Below are 15498 nucleotides of genomic sequence, written 5' to 3'. Positions count from 1 at the left end.
AGTGTTTATTGTTACCTGATTACTTAAAATAACAATTGGAATGATTATTCATGTTAAACTGGACACAGTTTGGTTAAGAGTTTGTATTGGTGATGGCTGAGCTCTGCAAATTATTCAGGAATATAAAAACCGCTATTTGCATTGTCACAATAAAGAATAAATGTTGATCCAGGGCAGAGCAGCTAGTGGTAGCTGTCCCTCTGAAGCTCTACAGCATTGTTGTCACTTTTTTTCCCCCTTGCTCATCAAGTTTTGCCCAAATTTGCCTTTAACCATCTCTCTCATCCTTTTACTGCAGGGAGCAAGGTAAAAATATAAACAAATAAATAACAGAGGGACAATTGCTTAGGCGGTCACAATCAATTAATCAATCAAATTTTATTTACATAGCATATTTTGCAAAGGATTTGTCACAATGCGCTTCACAGTTTCCCCTTGGCCCAAACCCCCACAGAGGCACCAGAGGCAAAACAAAAACTTCAGCGAAAACTTCCTGAAAGACATGAATTAAGAAAGAAGGAAGGAACTTTGGAAGGAGCCAGACTCGATGGGGAACCTATCCTCCTCTGGTCGGCTCAGGGTGTGGGTGGACAAATACAAATTGCCTTGACTGCATCTTTAGGGGGTGAGATAATAAGCTCATCTTCTAATGCAAAGCAATTGGAGACAGCTAGCATTTCATACTAGTGATACCTAGAGGCTGAAAATGGACTGGAATCTTTTGAGATGTTCGAGATGGGATCAGTCAATTCTGAAAACTGAAATGAATGGAGTATTTCTTTTTTCTTTGTCATTTCATGAATTCAGCCAGATCTGTCAAAGTCATTCATTCTGTACGTATTTTCACACACACAGTCGTGGCACAGCTTTGTACATAAAAGCTAACAGGAAGCTGTTCGGGAGCTGACAATTACTGTAAAAACGGAACTGGCTTCATATAGTGCGCTTTCCTTTGATATTCACTACAGTCAAAGTAAACACTGTATCTGTTGACTGTAGTGCGCTGTTGAAGTTACAGTACGTATGCAGTTGCATAAACCTGAAAACCTGTACTAATAAGACTGAATTTTAATTAACAAGTTGTGGGTCGGACTAAACACATTCGCTCAAAGTGGGCTGTGGGCTCAGAAAAAAGTTTTGGGGTCTTCGTAAATATTTTCACAGTCTTATTTGTTTTCTGAGCAGACACTCAAATCCAGCAAAGCTTACATTTTATCCAGGTAAATAGTGTGCCTAGAGGCTGACTGGAGCGATGTGAGTGTTACATTCCTAAGGAAGGGAGGGTTTCAGTCCACAGACGAATGGTCTTTTTTAAACGAATAGCTTTTAAACAGCTATTCCAGGCAGATGAAGTATGATTTAATATTTATGCTTTAATATTTATGATAATTGTACAAGGAAGTGACCTCAGTGGAAATTGGAGGCGGTCGGCGGGGGGGGGGGGGCAGCGATGGTTGGGGGGGGGGGGCTCGTCTGAAATCACTGAGATTGGACAGTAAAAAATCATTTGCACTGCTCAGTAATACATTAATGCAACGAAACATCGGAAGAGCAGCACATCCGTGAAATAACCAGATTTAGTTATTTTTTTATATTTGAAGTTGTGTGATGTTGGTAACTGATCTGTGAAAAAAAAAACGTCTTGAAAGGTTGTATAGACTGAATCCTAATACCCTGCATCTTGCAATTGTTATGCTGGTACAGAACTCAGGGTAGTCTTGCAAGCCACATGGGATGAAATTCGGAGCAAGGAACATTTTGCAGCTTATTTGGTCCATAGTCATATTTTATATGTATCTTCTGCAGCGCTGTTTGGGCCAGTGCGTCAGAGGGCTGTTCATACGTCACCGCCGTGCTCCTAGTGCGCAGGTGAGGGTGGGATGAAAGCGAATGGAGATGTAGCTGTCAGTTTTTCATCGGAAGGGAAAAGGCGTTTTAAAAAATTCTTGCTTCAAGTTGTATTTTTAGGATCGCGTGCTATTTTGCACCGACATTTAATCAGATCTTTTCCAGTCAGAAATACATGGGATTGTCATCAGACTTTTTGAAAAAGGCAATGGAATTGAAGTCCAAAAAAAATGGGACTTGTTTGTTTCTATGACATCAGACTGGCAGTCACAACAGAAAACAAACTTCAAGGAAACATCAGGCAAATGTTTTTATAACTTCCTGTTTAGTGCATGGTATGTTTTGGAAATTTTCAGTGGCTGCAGTTATGTACCCATGAATGCAGTTAATGTACCCATGAATCTGTAGATAAAAGTGGAACTAAAGGTCAAGATATTTACACATATTTATTTCTGAAATCAGCTCTGTGCAGTCCTCTGTGGTATGAGTCAATAATTTTAAAATCTTCGAGCACTGAGCGGACGCTGTCAATCTCCCTGGTTTTCTCACTTTCGTGAGAAATGCTGTCTTCTATATTCAGACATTAGGGGCGGTTGCTTTTGTGATATGAAGCGCAATTTTCTTTTTGATGTGAATCTGAGCGGCTCTCCCTCCAAACCATCCTCCAGGGCACTCTAGAGCAATTTCCAGAATGTCACAGTGATGGCGTTTTGAAGAGCGAGTAATCGTCTCATTCTTACCAGTGTCAAGAGTTCATTCACAAGTGATAAGCACTGCTACTGTTTTTTTGTTGTTGTCGTTGCTGTTGCTGTTGTTGTTGTGGTAACATACAGATCTATGATATATGCTCCTTTTGCTGCGTACTGCTCAATTCCAGATATCAATCTTTTGTAGATTGGCTCACTTGTATAGTATCCTGTCTGACAAAAAAATGCATCACGGGTTAAAAAAAAAAAAAAAACCCATTTTTGTTTTGGAAAGACCAAGTGAAATGCTGATTGTGCCTCGGTGGTGGTGAGCGGCTGTTTATTGTATCAGTTCAACTCCCTTTTGTGTCCTCCAGCCCTTTCAGTTCGTTTTTTAGTTTCTTTGTTTCCCTTTCTTTTGAGACCTGTTCATAGGTAAGGAGCCAGGTAAGAGAATTAATTGCTGCAACACTTGTTGGCTGTAGCATCGGACATCTTCATTCATCTCTCTCGTGAGCAAAAGGGCGCAAGCAGCAGTTCTGCCAGTCAGCGGGTGACACCCCGAGACGCATTGATGTGTGGGGGCCTTGGGTCTCGGCTTGCCTGGCACTGAAACCAGGGAGGTTCAAAAGCAGTAATGGGGGCCTGCCGCCCACAGCATAGCATGACCGGACATCCATTATGTCTCCTAGGCCAGGGATACTCAAATCTGACCCTTGAGGTCAGTGGTACTACTCATGTTCCCATCTGCCTGATAGTCCATGGTCTAGTGATGTCACTGATTGGCCAGAGAGAGAGTACACTCACCTGACCAGTCCCCGATAGAGAGGACGAATGAAAACCAGTAGCATTGAAAATGAGTAGTATTGAAAATGAGTAGTATTGAAAATGAGTAGTATTGAAAATGAGTAGTATTGAAAATGAGTAGTATTGAAAATGAGTAGTATTGAATGAAAACCCTGAGGGCCAGATTTGAGTATCCCTAATCTAGCAATGCCTTCCAAGATATAAATCAACTGAGTGGGTCCAAAAAAAATGTGCCAAGAGAGTCATTTCCATCTCCGGTCATTTCTGTCTATTGAAAACAGAGGCTCACAGAGCTTTGGTATTGGTGACGTTAAGACAGGCTTCTGAATTTATTTGTCGAGGTCATGTAAAGAATTCTTTTTTTGTTTTTGTTTTTGTCATTTTTGGTGTGTTACATGCATCAAAAGTTCTCATCCAGCTCTATGTCAGTGTTTCATTATGCAACGACAAATAAAGTTGGATCAAAACCCTATGTGTGCATACAAGGTATAATTCAATGTAATTCTATATGGAAAGAAACAGCATCCTGCAAATTCCGTGGAGAAATTTGGAGAAAGAAACTTTTTGCATGTCACTGAGGATAAATATTAATTTGATGACGATGAACCTTTGTAGGGGGAAGTCAACATGGCCGGCCCTGTCAACTGTGATGATTGTGCTTTCCTCTGTAAAGTGGCAGGGAACTTTTTATTGCTATGGGCCCAAGAAATTCTTTCAGGTACAGACAAATTAAATTAAATTCTACTGTCCTCATTGGAAGTTTCCCCTCCATCTCAGCAACTCTGTGAGGTACTGTCAAATCCATCTGCATCTGAGCTGTTTTCGGCTCAATATAAATTTGGTGCAACTGTGCCAGGTGTTAGCAAGGCTAGAGTAAATGGCAGTGTGTGGACTTTTAATCTAAAAGAAACATTCTAGAACAGTGCCAGAATAACCAGAAAAACAAAAAAATCTGCACAATAAAATATCCAGTGCTAATTCAGATCAGAGTACACATGAGTCCAGTTGGGACCATATGTATTCTGTGAGAGTTGATTTAACACTGCACATTTTACTGTGTTCACTGCAAAAATATGCTGTGGGTTTAAAGTTATGTTGCCCACGTAATTCCCCCTCCTTATTTATATTTACAATAGTGTAATTATGGTAATATGTATAAATACCATAACATAGAAATATAGCCATCATCTAAGGTAAAATAGTGATAATTTGATCTATACTGAATAATAAAATACATGTTAAACGAAGATTGAAATTGCTTTTATATTGCTGCGTTTACTCATGGAAAGAATTTCTCATTTAAAAAGTACCTGAAGCAAAACAATTTGGAACATTGAGGGGAACATTATGTACCAGGTAGCACCGCCTAGCCATTGTCATGTTGGTTAATCATTTAACCGTAACCTTTTTTAATTATTGTTTTTTTTAATGTTTCGTAATGAATAATTCACTTTTGCAGCGTTTGAAAGACAGCTTTGCCTTGCACTTGAACATGTTCTGTATAGCGCATTATGATCGCTGTTGATGGTACGGGGTGGAAAATGGCAGGCGTTGGGTTGAGCCCCAATGACTCAGCATGTGTGCTGCATGTGATACTGGGCTGGAAGGCGCTCTGTGGGCTGACAGCAGAGGCCTTTGTAATTCCCGCATTTTAAGGATCCCCGACATTGCAATCGTGGGAGGCTTAAAGATCTCACATCAAGAAACACTGAATACTTGCAAAAATAAAACTATAACATTACTGTATATATTATTATATGCGCCACTAATGCAAATCTCCAGGCCTCTAACAGATTACCGACTGATTATTGCTAGAAATAAATGCCCCCCTGTTGCTACAGCAAGAAACCAGCTACAGTGTACACATCGCATCACACACACACACACACACACACACACACTTTACTGTGTTTACTTCATTTTGTGAACATGCAAAGCATGCCATCGGATGCAGATAGAAAATACATAACTGCCACGTAAAAAAAAAAAAAAGTGCTGCTAATTATTAAACAAATATAGTGTAGTGACTAGGCCTAAGGCTTTTTTGTGTTGTCTTTTGGTATATATGGGCAATGTGCGGGTGTAGTGTTGAAAAGTGCAAGAGTTTGGATCTAATAGTAGTTTTCCTTGTAAATGACATGTTGTGTTACATGGCTTAATGGAAAAAGGTGTTTTAGTATGTGCGGTGCTGTGTTTGTGAGTTGATAGACATAGTAACCAGTAGAAAAACAGTTACATAATGCAGTTTCTTGAGATAGAAAATAAATTATCAACATCCCTGTGCCAACAGAGAAAATGCACTGATAATTCAGTTAGTTTTAGTTATTCATTGACCATTTAACAAACTGATACAAATGTAAATAAAAGCATATTCACAGGTTGTATTTCTAGATTACTATGCAGTATGAATGATTGAAAACCTGCATAGGTTTATACTTAATCTGGTAATACCTTGTTTACAAAGCAAGAAGGAAATTACCTCTGTGTTTGCACTCTTCCACAGCACTGCATTTCCTCGATCTTGTTCCGGTGTTGTAGCTAGGAATTCATTGGGGGGGGGGGGGGGTTAGGGCAGGAGCTTTGATGAAATCATTTTCCGGTGATCATCTCCATATACCTTTGTGCCATTGTATTTTGCGGGGAGGTGTAAGGCTTCTTTGCAATCAAAGAACCCATTGACTGTGTCTCGGCCTGCTTCTATGAACCATGCTGCCCTGTATCCATTTATCAATGAAGCTAATGTCAGCCAATTTGCTTTCTGAGTCACAAGTGAACTGCTGTGTCCATGTAAAATGTATAGTATAGATTTCTCCCTTTCACACAGTGTTTGTATTATGTAGTCACATGCTCTCACTGTATCTCTAAGTACTTACCATATGTATGTCTAAATCTGAGGTAAGGGTGGAGAAATGGTTCACTGTATATTGAAATACTACACTGTATATATACTGATTCCAGGCACTACCTCGTTGGCCACATACAGGGGTAGATATGAGGACTGTGACGGTGAACACATTGTTGATCTGCAGACAAAGCATTATATATTATTCTAAAAAGTGAAGATTGTCAAGACAAGAAATGATTGATGTATCACTTCCACACCTCCAATATTACCCTTCACAAACATTCCGGTGGCCATCATTTACAGAAGAACCCGCCGGTCCCCCCCCCCCCCCCCCCCCCCCCCCATGAGAGAATTGTGTATTTTGGTGATTTACAGGAAATGAATACCTAGGGAGTGTGGAAAGATGCAGAACATTAGGACATTGTGTGATTAATGCTTTATGAAATAGGGAAGAAACTGACAGTCCTGGCACAGTAGTGTCCAGTGAATCAGCAATCTATTTTTACCAGTGTGTTATGGTGACTTTCAATCAAATTTTATTTTTTTATTTTTTTTTTGCAATTAAAGCGTATAGACATCACTGGAAAACGGAAAATGGGTGTGCAGTTTTCTACACTGTTAACAAAAAAAAGAAGAAAAAAATATACTGTATATACAGTATATAGATTGTATACATATCTGTATATATATATATATTTGATAATATATGACCACGAGATGATATTTACTATACGGTATAAAAGACATATAACTTATTTTATTTATGTCACAATAAAATTTTGAACAAACCTGTCAAATGTCAGGTTGGAAATGATATATTGGCTAACAAAAATGACCTTTTCTATATGCACAGCATGAAAATAAAATACAACCCTCTTGGATGCTGAGTATCTTAGTTTCCTGCATTTACTGGGAAGTGGGGGCAATTGCTTTTATATCTCTGTATATGCCTAAAATATTGTTATATTTGTATGCTATTGCTTATGTGAATTCATGCATTTTAAATATGAACTGGAGACCCAATAGTTTCCTGCAGAAAGAAATGACTCATAATTTCAGAGGACAGCTTACTTTTATGTCTTACTGTGTTGGTACATTTTAATCAAACAAAACAACTATGGGAAAAAATTATATGTAGGCAAATTAAATAAATGTTCAAAACTGTGTCCCCTCAATAACAGAATGGAAACCTGGATATCAGCATTTCTGATGAGAAGCATATAAGCAGAAGTCAAATATGAAATTCTTGGAGATTTTATTCATTAAAAATGTTTTGGTTGAGTCTGATATGCAAGATGGTCATGCATCACTAAGGGCTCTTATGGAACCTCACATGAATAATTACTCTTTTTATGCTAAATCCAAATGAAAACTCCAGGCAAATAGCCACTATTGCTGATATAAAGACACAATGTGCCTACACACCAGACTACCTACACAAATGTGTTTAACCTTAATAACGAAGCTGTGTGGACAAAGGCCAAAACCATCACTTTTCAGACAAACCTCCCCCCACCCCCCCCACCCCTCCCCAGACACAGGCATTAGGTATCTGTACTGCTTGAAGGCATGTTTGCCATAAACATTTTAAACATCAAATGCACTTGAAATAAACCTTATTTTTTGCAACTCCCTTGTAAGTCAAAAAATAGCTTCTTGTAATTTAACATATTTTCAATTATGTGCATTTATTGTCAATTTGCTGAAATTACACAAGCCTGTTTTTGTCAAGTCATCTCTACCAGCTGTGAAAAGAATATCCTGTTAAGAGGACAATTAAGCATCTGTGTGTCTGTTTTATGTCCAACAGCTGTGAAATATGAGTCCACGTATAAATCTTTGTGTGGGTCTCTGGTCCGTCTGAATAATCTGAAGGTGTTTAATCCCCACATTTCTCATTTGCAGGGCTATTTCTGGGATTATTTTCTCGCCTCCTCGAACGGAAACGGATTATCCCGTCGCCGAAGTCGGCAGCAAGGTGCGTGCGGCTGGTTTATTCTTCTTCCCGCGGCGAAGTGCATGCTGGTCCGTCTAAGTGCCATTCTGACCTTGAGGTTTGTCCCCTCCCTGCTTCCTGGGGGGCCGAGAATCCCGCCAGCTCTTTCCCTGTTTAGACCAGCGATGAAAAAGACACTGCCCCCCCCCCCCCACCCCCCTGGTACGTGGGACTTGGCAGCTTGCTGTTTGCCGTGGCTCTGTATGTGGTACAGACTGTCTCACCATGTGGGGGGGGGGGGGGGGGGGCAGTGTTTTTGTCTACACTTAAACAAACATGAGGACCTTTGATGCAGCTCTACCTTCACCCTGAGACATGCACTTGGCTTTGAAAAGGTGTCTCAGCTGGAGTGCCAAAAACAGTTGAACAGGGGCAGGGTCAGGAGGTTTAAAATCCTGTCTGAGTCCTGATCATCAAGAACATTGGTAGATCCACTGCTTAAATGTTGAGCTGCCCATGGAGAGTTTGGCTTTTTTGGTCTGCAGGGGTGTAATGGGGGTGTCTCTTCGCTGACAGTCATCAAGTCTGCCCAGAGAACACGCTCTGGCGCGGGCTGCCCTGGGTCCATCGAGAGACCGCTAACAGCCAGAGCCACACCGCTCTGTCACACCACTGAGCTCATGCTCCTCAGCAGTATTCAGAGGAGGGGCTGCATACATTGTCTTTGCCGTCGAGTTGCGTTGGCACCTCTTGAATGATGAATTTCATCACGCAGTTCATCTTCTAAAGCTTCTTATGTAATATCTTGAGTTCATTCCAATGACTGACAAAGTCACGGGGGATGGGGGAGGACCCGAAATAAAATGCAGTACCAGCAGCGCGATGAATTCAGTGCTGAAAGTATAATGGGCTGCATATATGTATGCATTTGGGCTGCGCGGTTGGGCTGCTCCTATTGTTCCGGTCACGTATGACCTGTTACCACAGATGTAATGTCAGTGGTGATTGCTGTGTGCTAGCATGCACGCTCCCGTCTGTTTGTTTTCTTAACAGTGAATCTGCTGGTCGACTGGGTTTTCCTCTGTAGTTCCACATTATAGTGTCCCAATGCAAAAGAACAAACAGCAGAAGAAAAAGGTATTTGTCAGTGAAATAACTGAATGGAAAATGTGCAATGTATGCCATATATGCAGTGAGCTCGATAATGTTTGGGGAAAAAGCCATAATTTTTTTTCCTGATTTGGCTCTGTACTTCATAATTTTAGATTTGTAATCAAACAATTCACATGTGGTTAAAGTGCAGATTCTTAGCTTTTATTTAAGGGTATTTTTACACGCTTTGATAATCACCATTATTTTGAGTGTTCTCAAAATCTAGCTATCTCTTGCTTGTGTCTGCAAACTTACATATTGCACCTTTAACTGAGAACAGGTATGCAGTCTATAATTATACAGGGACAAGTGAGCTACAACTTCCACCATTATTGTAACAAGAGTGGATTAACTGGACATCAGCACAATATCAAGAGGCTCTTGTGGGGCACGTGAAGCCAAATGTGTTTTGCCAATGTAGTGATGAACACCACTGTTCACAATCCTAATAGTTCTGATGCCCAGTGTACCTGGGAGTCCGATGGGAGGACCCTCAGTTGGAGGTAGCGTGGCCCAGGGAGGGCAGGCTTCTGTGGGCAGGGCGTTCCCAGGAGTGATGAGCAATCCCAAATATCCTGGAGTCAGGTAGCAAGCCAGCAGACCTAATAGGATTTAATATTTTAGAGATAGCCAGCTCCATTTATTTGCGTGGTCATTTCCGCTGAGATTGAAAATGAATCCGTGAACAAGATTCCTGATAGGAGATGGACGAATGCCCTGCAGTGTAGCGATGGGGAGTAGCGATAGAGTGTTGAGGCAAGAGAAATGTGTACTGTGAGTTAATGAGTGCTATCTTCAACAACTTCAGAGTTAGTCAGGCGAGTTCACAGATCACCTAAATTAACAGTGTTTTTGAAGAGAAATGTACTTGCACTTACTATGTGTTGGTGAAAGCTATGCATAAATGTCATGGATTTGGAAAGGAGTGAAACTTACTATTTTTCTTTCTCATGAATGTATCATATCAGAGTATTATGCATGGGAAACCAAACATATGTACAAAGCACCAGAGCATCTGAATGCCCATTTAAAAATCAAGCTTTAGGACCCAAGGTGTATGTTACCATATACTGTATGTATGTTAACTGAACATCTTGTACTTGAGGAATAGTGGGTACCACTCCACTTTAAGGCTGTTGGCAAGCCAGCTCCGAACACTGTTAGGAATCGAACCTTTGCTCATTCTGTCCACCACTCCAGTTGGAGGAGCACAGCACAAATCATATCAGATTAAAAGAGACAAGGCTTCTAAATCTTCCCTACAGGATTAGAGTAAATCCTTCTGCGTGATACACTCTGGAAACAAACAGGGCAATTCAGATCTTATAATGTAGCATGCAAATCCTTTAGGCTTTTATTGTCAAAAGGCACAGGCTCATTTGCTCAACCAAAGTCTTTCAAACGTTATCTGAAAAGGTTGGTTTAGATTTAGAACGGAGAGGGGGAGGGGAAAAAAAAACAAACACAAGCTTAAATGGCTGTTTTATAACTGTCAGGATTATATGCCTGCGATCCTTACCAGATCAGTTTACACAACCAAAATGAGTGCCGTAGTTTTGGTCGCTGTCTAACTGCAAGCAGTGAGACATGGCTTTTAATCCACAGAGCTCTTTAACATGGAAACAAACAACCTGCTCAGCAGCAACGATGTGTTTGCTGGTTTGCTTGGCAGTTTCCTAACCAGAAAAGTAATAATTAAAAAAAACATTATTATTCGGCTAACTGGAAGACAGCCAAGCACCAGTGATTCATTTTTTTCTATTTTAGAGGAACAGCGTGCAGTCAGGCCGCAGTTTGCAGCGTCTCCGGCGGTCGGGCCTGACGCGTTCCCCCCCCCCTCCCATCGCACTTCTCCGCAGCACGCCGCTGGACCGCGAACAGCGCGGCCTTGTCGGGCGATCTCTGCGCTGCGAAGGGTCAGATCCTCCCGCTGCTTCCTCTAATTGCGCCGCGGAAGAACCGACAAGGGGACGCGCGTGGCCCGTGGCAACAGCGTGGTAAACACAAAGATTAGGGTTCAAGGGCAACCCAGAAATATTATCTGATGAACGCACAAAAATAGAACAAGATAGCATTTGGCTGGATGACAGGAACGCTGACGGTCGGCCTGCGATTTGTGTAAATCCTCATCGCGTCAAACCAACGGTGCCCTGGGCATTCAACTTTAAATTAATTTCCCTAGTTCTGATTCAAAATTCTAAATAATATCAAGTCTATCATAAAACTAGAAGGTTTCAGTACATTTCGTTTATATAGAGCAATTCTGGCTCTCTGAAGGTGAAAAATCAGGAAGGAAATAGGAAGATTTTATCATGACACTGGTCGTGGTTTCCTCCAGCTGATGTCATTCATCAAAGGAAAAAGAAAATGATGGTATTGCCTGCTAGGACCCCAGTTGTACCCTGCGCAAGCTGGCCTCACTAGCCTTCCTTTGGTGTAGATGTGTCCATTTGCAATCAAGGGGATCCTTCAGCAGCTGTGCTATAAATCACCATCTCCCGGTCAGTGCTGTGCTCCCACTGGTCCTCTGGGAGGACAGAGTGACCTTAATGCAGCTCAAAACCGCACTGGGCTATCACTGACCTCATTTTGTATGAGGCATATTTTTTATATCTCTTTCTCTCTCTCTCTCTCTCTCTATCTATCTATCTAACTATCTTTCTTTTTCTTTCGCTGTCTTTGTCTCTATCCCCCCCACCCCTCATTATTTTATGTAAAGATTAAGGTCTATGTGTGTTTCGTAAGGGAAGTTTCTCACTCACTCTTTCTCTCTTGCTTGCTTGCTTGCTCTCTCTCTCTCTCTCTAACTTGCTCGCTCACTCTCCATTTCCCTTTCTCAGGGCAACCAGACCACAGTCTCTCAGTAAGCCACAGTATCAAGGCTTACACGATTCTAGAAAAAAACATGTACAGTGCAACAAGTGGGACATGTGGAAGGTCAACTAAAGGTCAGATAGGATGGGCTACTTTATTAATGCACTTTTTTCCCTTTGCTGCAAGGTTTCTTCTCTCGTGACATTTCCAGCAATGAAAGTTTGCTTTGCGGAAAAGCAATTGCCTCTGCATTGTTACATCACTGGTTTGGTGTCACGTTCTATACAAATAATGTTGCTTTTCATTCCCGGAATGTGTGTTGCATGCTATGCTTTATAAATGGAAATGTGTCTGTGCAATGCTGCACTTAAGATATTAAAATTATGAACAGTCACATTGAATCTCTTGTTCTTTGGCCAGTCTTGCATGGCATATACATAATTAACTGGCATTTTTTAAAAAGCACAAACTGTGCTTCCATCAAGTTTGGTATAACAGTAAACTTCTCTGCAATGTTCCTCTTTTGTGTCTTGTCTTGAATTTTTCTGTCTTAAAATGTTGCCTCCTCTAAAATTGCCCCTGGTACCCATTAAATTTCATCTTACAAAAATTAAAATGGGTACAATTCCACAGTATTTTTACATATAATTGATTTATCCTTACAGTGAGCTTCAAAATGTTTAGGACAAAGTATGTTTTTTTTTCTTTTCTTGATTTTGCTCTCTACTCCACAGTTATAGGTTTGTAATCAAACAATTAACATGTGGTTCAAGTGCAAATTCTCTGCTGTTTTCAAATGGTTTTAATACATTTTGGTTTCACCATATAGAAATTACAGAACTTTTAGGTACATCAGCCAAGTTAGTTGAAACAATGTAGGGAACATTAGGTAGCATTGCTTTGGAATACAGCTTGTTTAATATTGGTAAGATTGCCAATATTGTTCCTTGTAACTTGGTATAATTTTTATATCAATACTTTTAAAGGCGGGCTTAGATTTTTTTGAGTTTGAACGAATGACCTATAGACAGTACTTTGTATGTATGGACACTTGGCATTTTTGTATGTTGAAAAGGTGTTTTTCATCAGATCACATAGAGTTATAGTTCTGACAGTCCACTCTGCAGATGCAAAATTGGAATCCTTACATTATTTCATAATGGAAAGATGGCTATTCGCCATGTTTCTGTATTCAGTACTGCCTGTGGATTTCAGATGTCTTTTACCAGGAAAATCCCTCTCAAAATCAGTGATGTTATGCCATGTTTTTTTAAATGTATATTTTTAGCAAAAGGTAGTAGGTGGGGATTTTCGTCTTTTGCTCTGTCTCTTGTTCTTTGCTCTGAGCTCATTTCATTGGCTCAAGTCCTTCAAAGTCCTTTTCCTCTTTCTGATTTTATTTATGATTTTCAGTGACATAATATAGTTTCTCGCTAGTATTTTAGCATACCATTAAAATACTGCACTTTGTGTTTCTTGTGTGTTCATAGAGTTTCCATTCATTTGTTCTTTTATTTGTTGATTTATTGTGTCAGGCTGAAAGTAAAATCATTTATAGGACACGCTGTTCTTCTTTCAGCCTTGCAGAAATTACATTTTGACATGGAGAGCTTCTATTTGCCCTTCACTGGGAACATACAGCTAGCGTACAAATAAGTGGAACAACAATGTAAAGTCACTTCATTAGTACGATATGGGGCTGCCGTATGTGGACAGTGTGACCTGTATGTACCAGACCTGGGTCAAATACGTATTTGCTTTGGATTCAAATACTTTTCTGTGCTCTGTTGATCTTGCCTGGCATAATTGAGCCTGCCAATTTGACCAGAAGGCGGGGTTTGCACTTTTTGAGAGTATTTCATTGGTTCCAATACACCAGACAAGATCAGTAAAGCATAGAAAAATATTTGAATCAAATAAGTATTTCACCCAGGTCTGGTATGCACAATGGCATAGAGTCTACCAATGTCTGGAATTCTATAGGAGGAATACAACACCACTCCATAAGAGAATTTGATCACACTAAAATGCATGACTGGGCTCAGGATGCTGGTAACTGAGAAGACTTTGAGCATTTGGATGATGGCTGATGTCATAGTCCTCAAACCATTGGGCGGGTGACTTGTGCTGTGACTCAAGGACAGGAACATTGTCATCTCGACCGACACCCTTCTCTGTGGGGGAGAAGTCATTTACATGGGGCAAAGATGATCTTTCAGAACCAGTTATTAATGACTGACGTGGGCTTTGGCTTTGCCTTATAAGGGTTCGATTTGTTGAGTGCTCTACCAAGCGGATAGGTAAAGTCTGCCCGCACCATTACAGAATCACTAGAATCCTTTGCTGTTGAGATAGTGTTGCATTTCCTTTTTTTCATGTTCACCACCTGCATTAAGTGATTTTGATAAAAAACTGTTTCACCTTTTGTCTCTACATGTCCTTAGAGTAAATAAAAAACATTTTTTATTCAAATAAAACAGCATGTATTGACAATGTGGGAGACTATATATGCAGCATTAAGCATGTAATAGAGCAAAAGAGTCCACACCTGGAAATGCAATCAAAGTCTCCCTGGGTGTCAATAGTATGCCCTAAATAAAGCAGTTACTTGTGGGGGAAAGAAATAGATGCTACCCACTTTCCATAATTTCAGTATAACTCACGCCTTGAGGACACATTTAGCAGGGACACACCCACTCCATTACACTTCCTGTGGTGTGCTTAAAATTTGCCTTTGGCAAACATGCTTTTTTATGCAGTGAATCACAACCCAAATTAAGGAATTTCCCTCAGCAGTTCAAAAGAATTCAGAATTTCGAAAAAGAACTACACCAGCACCGTGCCCCAGTCGTTCTGAATCTGAAAATTTTGGATGCATTCCAGACGGACACTTAAAAATGCACTCTCGAAAATAATTTTTTTGGTAAGACCACAAGTCAGCATGTCAGGTTCCACTGTTGATACGCTGTTGCTTGTTTGTTCCTATTCACGAACCTACAGGATGTAAAAGGGTAGCATGAAGAAAAATCCTAAGAGAGTATTTACATGGGGTGCATCTATTCTTCAACTATCATAATGAATCGAAATAAAAAGCTGATATCGTGATATTTCACTAAAACTGGAAATGTTTTTGTAGTTTAAAACAGTACCACAGTAGCCAGGTTGAAGGACTGTCAGGGAAGGCTGTTATCGCCCCTCATTTCTGAATGCCAGTATTGATCCGTGAGAGCTTGAAATATCTTGTCTTGCTGCTGCTGGTTCATGCTCAGCCAGCAGGTCTGAACTTGGATTATATCTGGGTTGTTGGCTTTGAACTGAGGGAACATGTATTTTTTCTGTTAAAGATAGTGATCTCTCTCTCTCTCTCTGTCTGTTGCTCTCTCTCTCTCTCTCTCTCTCTGTCTCTCTCA

General features: G+C 40.4%; 1 protein-coding gene across 4 annotated transcripts in view; it reads left to right on the top strand.

Moving 5' to 3' along the window:
• dlgap4b (discs, large (Drosophila) homolog-associated protein 4b) overlaps positions 1-15498 on the top strand; it is a 166809-nt gene that overhangs the window by 32924 nt on the left and 118387 nt on the right. For all 4 annotated transcript variants that reach the window (XM_035388401.1, XM_035388402.1, XM_035388400.1 and 1 more), the window contains exon 2: positions 8092-8164. The gene's annotated coding sequence lies outside the window, so the exon portion shown is untranslated. The remainder of the gene's footprint in view (positions 1-8091; positions 8165-15498) is intronic.

Source organism: Anguilla anguilla, chromosome 13 (genome assembly GCF_013347855.1).
Source record: "Anguilla anguilla isolate fAngAng1 chromosome 13, fAngAng1.pri, whole genome shotgun sequence".
NCBI classification, from domain to species: domain Eukaryota; kingdom Metazoa; phylum Chordata; class Actinopteri; order Anguilliformes; family Anguillidae; genus Anguilla; species Anguilla anguilla.
This window is presented reverse-complemented; position numbering and strand designations above follow the sequence as displayed.